Consider the following 10,744-nt stretch of genomic DNA (forward strand, 5'->3'; position numbering starts at 1 on the left):
CTAGGCAGGGATACCTGCTGATGGTCCTGGTATGGGAAGAGGTGGACAGGAAGGCCCCAATACAGGAGGGAGTTGGGGAAAAGTTATATTTTGCCATGGCCCCAATGTAAGGGGGAGATCAAGGAGAGGCTTCCTGCAGCTGTAGCCAGGGTAGGGCTGGTGTGAAGGGAGCTGGGGTTTCCCTCCACCGCAGTGATGAGGGGATCAGTCTCATACTATATCGGCAATGCTACAGGATAAAAATAAAAAAGGCAGGCTCTGAGGCTGCATGGAAAACAAATCTGAGGTGCAGGCCCATGGAGCCGCAATTCCAGCTGCACAAAAAACAAAAGTAAAGCACTGAGCAGAGAGCCTCAAGGGAGGTTCCCATTCTACCAAAAGAGTTGCTGTGGGGCCTGGTATTGATCGCACTGGCTCCGCAGGTCTGGACTGCTGCAAGCAACACTAGTCATGTGACTGGCTTGACCAGCCCATTGGAGGCATGCCCTAAGCCCTGATAGGCCAATCTGCCCCTGTTTGTAACAGTCCATTACTGCTAATTCATACATCAGTGCAGAATCGTTTTGATTTGCAGTTGATAGCCACTATATAATTAAGCTGAAACAATGTATTTGCCTTTGTAAAAATGGGACTATATGTTAATAAAGAAAAAGAAAATGTGTGCAGAGCAGACCATTGGATTCAACCTCTACAGCAAAGGCTGCTTGCTTTTGCTCTGCTGCTGTAAACTAATTTAAATCTATTTGCTACCAAGGGACTTGCACTGTGGATAGACAAGTAGCTGAACTTGTGAATGTAGAGGGATCTTGTTGAGACCTGCATTGCAGACAGTGGAGTCAGTCAGCTGGAGAGCAGCAAGGGACTTTCTTGCCAGTCAGGGCATTCAAATCTACAGCTCAGCTGGACATTGGGCAGGCCTGTTGTTGATTGCAGGGCAGAGACTTGCAAGCACTGAGACTGCCCTGTCTCCCAGCCTGTATGGCTCTAATAACTCACATTCACATTATAAATTGTATGGTATTTGCAAAGTCTGACTGATAAATTTAGTTCATTCTTGCAGTTGTAGAGACCCATAGGTCTCTACTAGATGGCCCTAGATCCCTACCCTTGAATTTAATCAGCTAGAAGGGATAAAACATTCCTTACAGCACCTCCCCCAGAGATTGGCTGGGTGGTATAATCTCATTCCAGAAAAGGGGGTGTGAGTCTAGAGAATAGTTGAGGCAGTGTAGTTTTGATTTTGAGGAAGGAAAAAGTGTGTTGTGTCCTTTCCAAGTTTAGCCCCCCCCCCCCCCCCCCCCCCCCCCGCCTAGACAAAGACTGGCTAAGAGAGATTTTTCCCTTTTTGAATGTGTTTACAATTTTTGAGTAACAGACCTGTACTTCTGGGAGACAGAAACTCCTCTCCAGCGGGGCAGGAGGAATCTGTACACCTCTTCACCCCATCAAGAGGGGGTTGCAGAGACTACAGTATTTTTTCTATGACAGTGAAATTCACCACCTCACTGGGAAGGAAGTATGTTTTCTGCCCCTGCCCCTTCCTTGCCCAGGACTGGAAGTTCAGACCTGCTTGCAGAACAGATCTTTCCTCCAGAAAGGTCCCCTGAAATCCAAGTTGGAGAGAAGTGGAGGACGATACCTGGAGATCCCCAAACAGACTTTGCACCCTGGAATGCAGAACAGCAGCCAGGCAGAAGATTGGGATATGCCCCGTGGAACTCACGTACTCTGGAAACTAGGGACCCGATCCACTCTTAGATCACCCAGCCACATTGGGATAACTATTCTTCCCCAATGGATACTAAAATTTCAGCGCCCCACCCTGAGGGACGCTTCCACAGAAAGAGAAATAATGAAAGCCATCACTCTGGCCAAACCTGGATGTATTTGGACACTATGCTATTTACCAATTACAGGAAATATTATTTGAGCACCCATTCAGTGAGACTCGCCAGGTCTTTATCAGTACCTACCCCACAGAGCCAGGACAATGCACTCATGCCCTGGGTCTTAAAGATCATCTTTTCTCCTGACAGCAAACATGGAAGAGAGAGAGAGAATGCAGCGACCAGATACAAAGTCATTTATGGATTCTCTGGATGCCATAAATCCATCGAAATATGGTTTTATACTATTGAGTTATGGTTTCATTAGTGGTGCTGAGTAAATTGCCCATAATGATCACATTGCACAAGCTAAACCTTACAATCAAACCAGCTTTATCATACATGAAGACAAAACAACCAGAAATATATCAGAAAGGTTACACTTGCACTTGCATGTGTAAGATATCAAATGCACATATTTGCATATCTAAAAGATACATGGCCTGTAATGTTAAATATAGCCGGATAAGTACCATGTTAACATTCACCCCCTACCTTACTTACAGGCCGATACAATAAAGTGTGCTCCGGCGGAGCGCACTGTTAGCCCCCGGTTGGATGCGTGTTTTCGATGCGCAATTTTTACCTCTTTTACAGTAAGGGGTAATAGCACGTGGAAAACACACGTCTACCCCCGCCCCCAAAACTAATAGTGCTCATAACATGCAAATGAGGATGTTGGGAAGATACCAGTTTCTGAGATGGTTTTCAGGGCTGATGAGTCAGACGAATGGAACGAAATCACTGTGAACCTGGAAGATGTAGTAGGCCAGATTGACAAACTAAAGAGTGGCAAATCACCTGGACCAGATGGTATGCATCCTAGGGTACTGAAGGAACTAAAAAATGAAATTTCTGATCTATTAGTTAAAATTTGTAACCTATCATTAAAATCATCCATTGTACCTAAAGACTGGAGGGTGGCCAATGTAACCCCAATATTTAAAAAAGGCTCCAGGGGCAATCCGGGTAACTATAGACCAGTGAGCCTGACTTCATTGCTGGGAAAAATAGTGGAAACTATTCTCAAAATCAAAATTGTAGAGCATATAGAAAGACATGGTTTAATGTAACACAGTCAGCATGGATTTACCCAAGGGAAGTCTTCCCTAACAAATCTGCTTCATTTTTTTGAAGGGATTAATAAACATGTGGATAAAGGTGAACCAGTAGATGTAGTGTATTTGGATTTTCAGAAGGCGTTTGACAAAGTCCCTCATGAGAGGCTTCTTAGAAAACTAAAAAGTCATGGGATAGGAGGCGATGTCCTTTTGTGGATTACAAATTGGTTAAAAGACAGGAAACAGAGAGTAGGATTAAATGGTCAATTTTCTCAGTGGAAAAGGGTAAACAGTGGAGTGCCTCAGGGATCTGTACTTGGACCAGTGCTTTTCAATATATATATAAATGATCTGCAAAGGAAAACGATGAGTGAGTTTATCAACTTTGCGGATGATAAAATAAAAAAAAATTTTTTAATCTGTCTGCGGCCCATGGGTTGTAAGACGGATGCTCAATTTTGCCGGCATCCGTTTTCCAAACCCGTGGCTGTCAGCGTATTCAAGAACTGATGCCAGTAAAATTGAGCGTCAGCTGTCAAACCCGCTGACAGTCGCTGCTTCTGTCAAAAAGGAGGTGCTAGAGACGTGCTAGTGTCCCTAGCGCCTCCTTTTACCATGGGCCCTCATTTGAATATTTTGTTTTTCTGAATCGCGTGCCCAGGAGAGTGGCCTGGGTGTGCATCGGGAGAGCGGGCGCTCGCCAGCTCTCCCGTGGAGTTTTCTGTATCGGTCTGTTAGTCAGGTTAGTAGTAGTTTTTTAAACTATTCTAAGGCTGCCATTTACCCGGAGATTTAATCAGGATAAGTGGCACAATTCAGATCTACTCACATATCTGTGCTCCTAATTTTAATCATTTTCAGAAGATTTAACTCACGTAGTACCCTTAATAAATGTCGACCTTTACGTGCGAACTACCTCAAATTTTGTAATATGCGCGCAACAAGGAAATTTGCAGTTTTATTTATTTATTTATTTAGGGCTTTTTTATACCGACACTCATGATACCAATCATATCGTATCGGTTTACAATAAACAGCGGTGCAATAACATTAACATCAACTTGAACAATAGGCAAAGAGTGAAAAAGTGAATAAAAGTTACAATAAAACAGGGGCACTTGAACTGGGAGGAGGAAAAGCCAGAGTCATGGCTAATAGAAATAAATAATATCCAGTTTTACCTAGTAATCTACTGGTTTGCCCTGTCTATCTGCAGCTTGTAAAACATCTTTCTGACTCTTCAGCCTGAGCTCAGCCCAAGTCACCCAGACCCCTCACGCATTCATTTTTCTTTTTACTTTCACGATGTCTGTGTTCACTTACACCTGACATTGAGCAGAAGTAAATATAAGCAAGTAAAAGACTGATGCGCGTCACTTTGGCAGGTATTAAGATAGCAACTTATGCGCATACATGTTGGCCCCTCCCCAGAACAGCCCTGTCCCGCCCCTGGTCTGACCCTTGTTTCTACACGCATATTTACTTGCCGTCCCTGTGTTACTCGCATATGTTCCAGTTGTTAAAATACAGTTTACTTGTGCGCGTGCTATTTTACACATGTACATGGTCTTTTCTGCACACGCAGCTTTTTAAAACCTACCTTTTGCTGAGTGTGACATCCAGAGAAGAGGCTCACTCCTGTGCCTTAGGCCCTGCAGGTCTATCCTCCCCCCTTTCAGAGAATCCATGCCCCATGGCTCCTGGGATTGTGAAGGCACAAAGCCCCATGCCTGAGCATGACTCCTGACTTCAAGGGTAAATGCGGGAAGGGAGGCAACATAAACATGGGTATTCTTCAGTCAGGTCATTTTACCTGGGTAAATGCCTATTTATCTTCCTTTGAAAATTGATCTCTTTAGAGGATAATTTTCAAAGCCATTTCCACAGGAAAAACAGTACTTTTACCACAGAAAAGGTTTTGCTATAAAATTGCCCACCTGATATAATGGTAAACTGACATGAGTATGTTTTGAATGTGCCTAAGTTTCCCTAGACTGAGCAGAATACTTACATGCCCTGGCATGCGTAGGTCTTCTGCCACAAAACTCTATTTCTGCTTTGGAGGAGGTATAACTGTAAAAAAAACAAAAAAAAAGCCCAGATCATTTTGGAGGGGTTTAAAGGGTGTGCGGTAACTGGGGGGAGTGCAGGCTAATAGGAGGGTTTGGAGGGCCTAGCTCAACACTGGATGAACTGGTGAAACTGGTCATAGCGTGGATGTGCGCCAGTTTTAAAATATCCTGACTTATGCAGTAGAAACCCAATTTACGCGCCTGGGCGTTCGCATACTTAAAATTGTGTGCACACGTGCATTTGGTCAGTCTGCTTTATAACGTGCATGCAAGTTATAAAATGGCTGCATGTGCCGGCATTCACGCAACAATGTGCGCCCACACGCTGGTTTGAATGTTACTATCATATTTTTGGATTTTCAAAAGACGCATATTCATTTTCCTGAAAAAAATATTCTGCATACAAATTAGCAGGTTGAATTAGGTACAGGTAGTTTCGGTGGGGCAGTTTTGAAATTGAACATACATATGTAAATTTATTTTGAAAATTGTTATAACATATTGTATTTGTCAATTTTCTTATGTGGGTTGTTACAAAATTATCACCTAAAAGTGTACGGAAATTGGAGGCTTCCAAATTTAGCATGTATTTTTCAGTACCTATGTTACAACATAGAATAGCTCTGAAATGTACTAACATAATGATATGCAGAGTGTGCATATCCTCAAAGAACCAGATTAAAAAAGCAAAACCCTTTGAGTGCATGTAATCTTTGCAAATCATTCCCCTGCAATAATCAGCACAAAGTTAAAGGTACCATAACCTGCTGCTTTTACCCCACACCTTGCCAGATGGCAAAGCAAAGCCTGTTCTCACTTGGATCCCAGATTAAAAGACACCCACTACACTTATTTGGACTATAAACATAGAAATTAAACCCTCCCCCCCCCCCCCCCCCCCATCCCCACATCACAACACAACAGGGAAGCTTCTCTCCAACAGATTATCCAACCTGGATCCCCTTTCAAACAACCCACCCACACCCTAAATCATAAATCCTGACCCTGCTGGCAGAAAGTGCAACATCATGCCAATCGCAGCTCCCATGCCATCTCTGGCCTGCTGCGTCCAGCTCAGATGCCAAAGACATGTGGCTCAGATGCCACCATCGAGATCCTGGAACACTTTTGTTGTTCCCATAAATATGCGTGCACTCCTCTCCAATACAAAAGCCTTGCAGCAAGAACAGGCTCGTGGCGCCCCTGATTCTTGGTTCTTGACTTCTGCCTGGACCTTGATGCTGTTGGATCTCCACCTGTACTGACCTCTGCCTGGACCTTGATGCTGTTGGATCTCTGCCTGCCATGACCTCTGCCTGGACCTTGATGCTGTTGGATCTCCACCTGCCCTGACTTCTGCCTGGACGTTGATGCTGTTGGATCTTTGCCTGTTCTGACCTTGGCCTACTATTGGACCCTGTCCCTTGAACCCAAGGGCTCAAACTGAGGGGAACAGGGCCGGTACAGGTGAAGCCCAGACCTTGTCCCAGTAGAGCATGTACACCTTCTGTTGATGTGGGTCTAGTGGGTTCTCCTACTAGGCTGTGTCAATCATGCCACGGCTAGGGGCTCACATCCTGTGGCAGAATTCATGACAACTCATTAATCTGGACCTGCACGTCATTATGACTTTACAAACGTTCCAGACAGTTATGTTCCCTAGAAAAAAACCTATTAGATGTTCCTACAATAAAAATCACCAGGCTTGATATAACAAGGAAGAGGGCATTTTATGCTGCAGGTCCCACTCTCTGGAATGCCTTGCCTGATACCTTATGCATCTGCACAGACCTAAAGGAATTCAAATGTAATTTAAAAACACATTTGTTTAAGAAGGCATTCAACATTGAAGCAAAATAGAACAAGGATCTATAACCCAGATTAGAACACTAGCGCTAAAGAGTAACATCCCACTATTATTAGATTGTATAGACTGCAGAAGCAGTTTTAATATTAATATTTATTTTAATGTAATGTTTGTTTTAATATATTTTAATTGGGAATGTAATGCTGTAAACCTCTACAAACAATCCTCTGGAGAGAGCAGTATACAAAAACCTTAAATAAATAAAATAAATAAGAAGGAATGGCTCTTACCTCCTATTGGCAGCATGTTCATAATGGAATGATGGTGCTGAGCATTGCTGCAGCTTTGCATTTGGGGAAGACCTAGGATACTGCCTCAATTCCCACTTAGAAAATAGTATTTAAGCTTCTTTAAATTTTAGCCAGACCTGTATACATGGTAAATGGTACTGCTTTTGATCCATGGTAGGGACTCTATAAACTGGACTTTTAAATGCATTTAGCATGAATTCTACAAATCATGGTAAATGCATTCTATATTGCAGGCATAGTATATAGGCCCCATAGTTTTTTATATGGCACTTAGCAGTATTTTGATGAATATAAGGAAGGTCTTATGACACTATAGTACCAAACAGCTGCACTAAGATGTTAACATAGAAACATCAAAACATAGAAATGACGGCAGAAAAAGACCAATCGGCTCATCCAGTCTGCCCAGCAAGCTCCCACATTTATTTTCCCAAACTTATCTGTTTCACCAACCACCAAGTTCAGGGCCCTTGTTGGTAACTGTTTGATTCAAATTTCCTGCCATCCCCTGCTATTGATGCAGAAAGTAATGTTGGAGTTGTATCAAAGGTGAGCATAAGGCTTAATGGTTAAGGGTAGTAACCGCTGCATCAAGCAAGTTACCCTGATGCTTGTTTATCCAGACTGCACAGATCAATGCCTTTTTGGATGTTGTCTTAATGTAAATCCTCTTTTCCACATTTAACCTGCCGTTTAAACAGAGAGCAACACACAATTCTGCTGAGAATTCCACAGTTAAATTGAAATGACATATATTTGGTTAATTTGAATTGGTAACTTAAAAAGATCAGGTGGGTTTCTAGTACTCATTAAATAACTTATCTAGCTATAGCATCCTGTAGGGACACCAGTTTATACAGAGGCACTGTGATTATTACATCTTATTGTTGTTATAGCTAAACTCACCTGAAAAGAATATAGCTGGTGATATGAATAGAATTAACTAACCTAATTATGTTGTCTGCCTGAAGCATGTACTCTAGAGGACGAATCTAAAAATTTTAGGAATGACCCTTGTTAATTCCGGTCTGTTTCTGTAAGAAGAAGAATTGGAGTTCAAACATTAAGAGGTAGATTTTAAAAGATGTGCATGCGGTTCCCGGCGCGTGCACATGGCCGTGCCAATTTTACAACATGCGCACACCAGCACGCCCATGTATTAAATTGGGTGGCTGCGCGCAAATGTGTGCCAGATTTTACAATCTGCATCCACATGTGTGGGCGGCACGCGCAAGGGGAAGTAAACGTTTGCAAATAACACGCGGCAACGCAATCAGGCCTTCCCCAGTTCCCTCCCAGTCCGCTCACCTTCCTACCTAAACTCCCTCCCTCTTCCCCTCTACTCCCCAGCCCCTGAACCCTACCTATTTATTTTTTGTTTGTTTTTTTCAACTTACTTCAGGGCCAAAGCTGAAGTAAGTTGCGCGTGCCAGCCAGCTGCCGGCACGCAAATCATCGGGATAGCGTACAATGGCACTGCCCCAACCTGATGCCCCCGCTCCCCCGGCCTGCCCTTTTGAAGAGGCCTGGCACTTGTGCACATACCAGGGTTTACTCGTGTGGCCGGGCCTGTTTGAAAATACACACAGCATGTGCAAGGCCCAACCACGTTCGTAAACCCTGGGATTTACGCCCGCAGAGTCTTCTAAAATCCGGCCTACTGTGTTTTACTTGCACTATTTAGGATTTCTAACAAGTGTAAGAACATAAGAACATAAGAATATGCCATACTGGGTTAGACCAAGGGTCCATCAAGCCCAGCATCCTGTTTCCAACAGTGGCCAATCCAGGCCATAAGAACCTGGCAAGTACCCAAAAACTAAGTCTATTCCATGTTACCGTTGCTAGTAATAGCAGTGGCTATTTTATAAGTCAATTAATAGCAGGTAATGGACTTCTCCTCCAAGAACTTATCCAATCCTTTTTTAAACACAGCTATACAACAAATGGCTGAACTCTACCATTAAGCTTCATGTGCCTCAAAGGGATCTTAGATCCTATAATAAAGGATTATTATCAATACCAAACATAAAATCAGCACGCCTGAGTGAGGTCAGAGACCGGGCAATTTCGGTCGCAGGACCAAAACTTTGGAACAGTTTACCTCCAAAGTTGAGATTGCAGGAGGATTTGAAACTATTTAAGAAAGACCTGAAAACCTGGTGTTTCCAAGAAGCCTATGGAGCCGAGAGTTAACAGATCACTGACAGCTAGACTCCACACGAAACTTTTCTTATGCTTTTTAGTGTGTTCCTTTCTATTTTATGCCTATTAGTACTATGTTTAACTTAATTAATTATTCTTATTGTTTTATTAATTTTAATGTATTTCATGTTTCTTATTTGTTTTTTTAACCAATTGTAAACCGTAAAGATAGAATCATGTGTTCTGACTCACGGTATATAAGAAATGCATAAATAAATAAATAAATAAATGTACTAACTGCACAAACCACATCCTCTGGCAACAAATTCCAGAGTTTAATTGTGCGTTGAGTGAAAAAGAACTTTCTCTGATTAGTTTTAAATGTGCCACATGCTAACTTCATGGAGTGCCCCCTAGTCTTTCTATTATTCGAAAGAGTAAAAAACCGATTCACATCTACCCGTTCTAGACCTCTCATGATTTTAAACACATCTATCATATCCCCCCTCAGCTGTCTCTTCTCCAAGCTGAAAAGTCCTAACCTCTTTAGTCTTTCCTCATAGGGGAACTGTTCCATTCCCTTTATCATTTTGGTAGCCCTTCTCTGTACCTTCTCCATTGCAATTATATCTTTTTTGAGATGCGGCGACCAGAATTGTACACAATATTCAAGGTTAGGTCTCACCATGGAGCGATACAGAGGCATTATGACACTTTCCGTTTTATTCACCCTTCCCTTTCTAATAATTCCCAACATTCTGTTTGCTTTCTTGACTGCCGCAGCACACTGAACCAACGATTTCAATGTGTTATCCACTATGACGCCTAGATCTCTTTCTTGGGTTGTAGCACCTAATATGGAACCTAACATTCTGTAACTATAGCATGGGTTATTTTTCCCTATATGCATCACCTTGCACTTGTCCACATTAAATTTCATCTGTAATGTAGATGCCCAATTTTCCAGCCTCACAAGGTCTTCCTGCAATTTATCACAATCTGCTTGTGATTTAACTACTCTGAACAATTTTGTATCATCTGCAAATTTGATTACCTCACTCGTCATATTTCTTTCCAGATCATTTATAAATATATTGAAAAGTAAGAGTCCCAGTACAGATCCCTGAGGCATTCCACTGCCCACTCCCTTCCACTGAGAAAATTGTCCATTTAACCCTACTCTCTGTTTCCTGTCTTTAGGCCAGCTTGCAATCCACGAAAGGACATCACCATCTGTCTTTAGGCCAGCTTGCAATCCACGAAAGGACATCACCATCTATCCCATGACTTTTTACTTTTCCTAGAAGCCTCTCATGAGGAACCTTGTCAAATGCCTTCTGAAAATCCAAGTACACTACATCTACCGGTTCACCTTTATCCACATGTTTATTAACTCCTTCAAAAAAGTGAAGCAGATTTATGAGACAAGACTTGCCTTGGGTAAAGCCATGCTGACTTTGTT

This window comes from Rhinatrema bivittatum, chromosome 5 (genome assembly GCF_901001135.1).
Source record: "Rhinatrema bivittatum chromosome 5, aRhiBiv1.1, whole genome shotgun sequence".
Lineage (NCBI taxonomy): Eukaryota > Metazoa > Chordata > Amphibia > Gymnophiona > Rhinatrematidae > Rhinatrema > Rhinatrema bivittatum.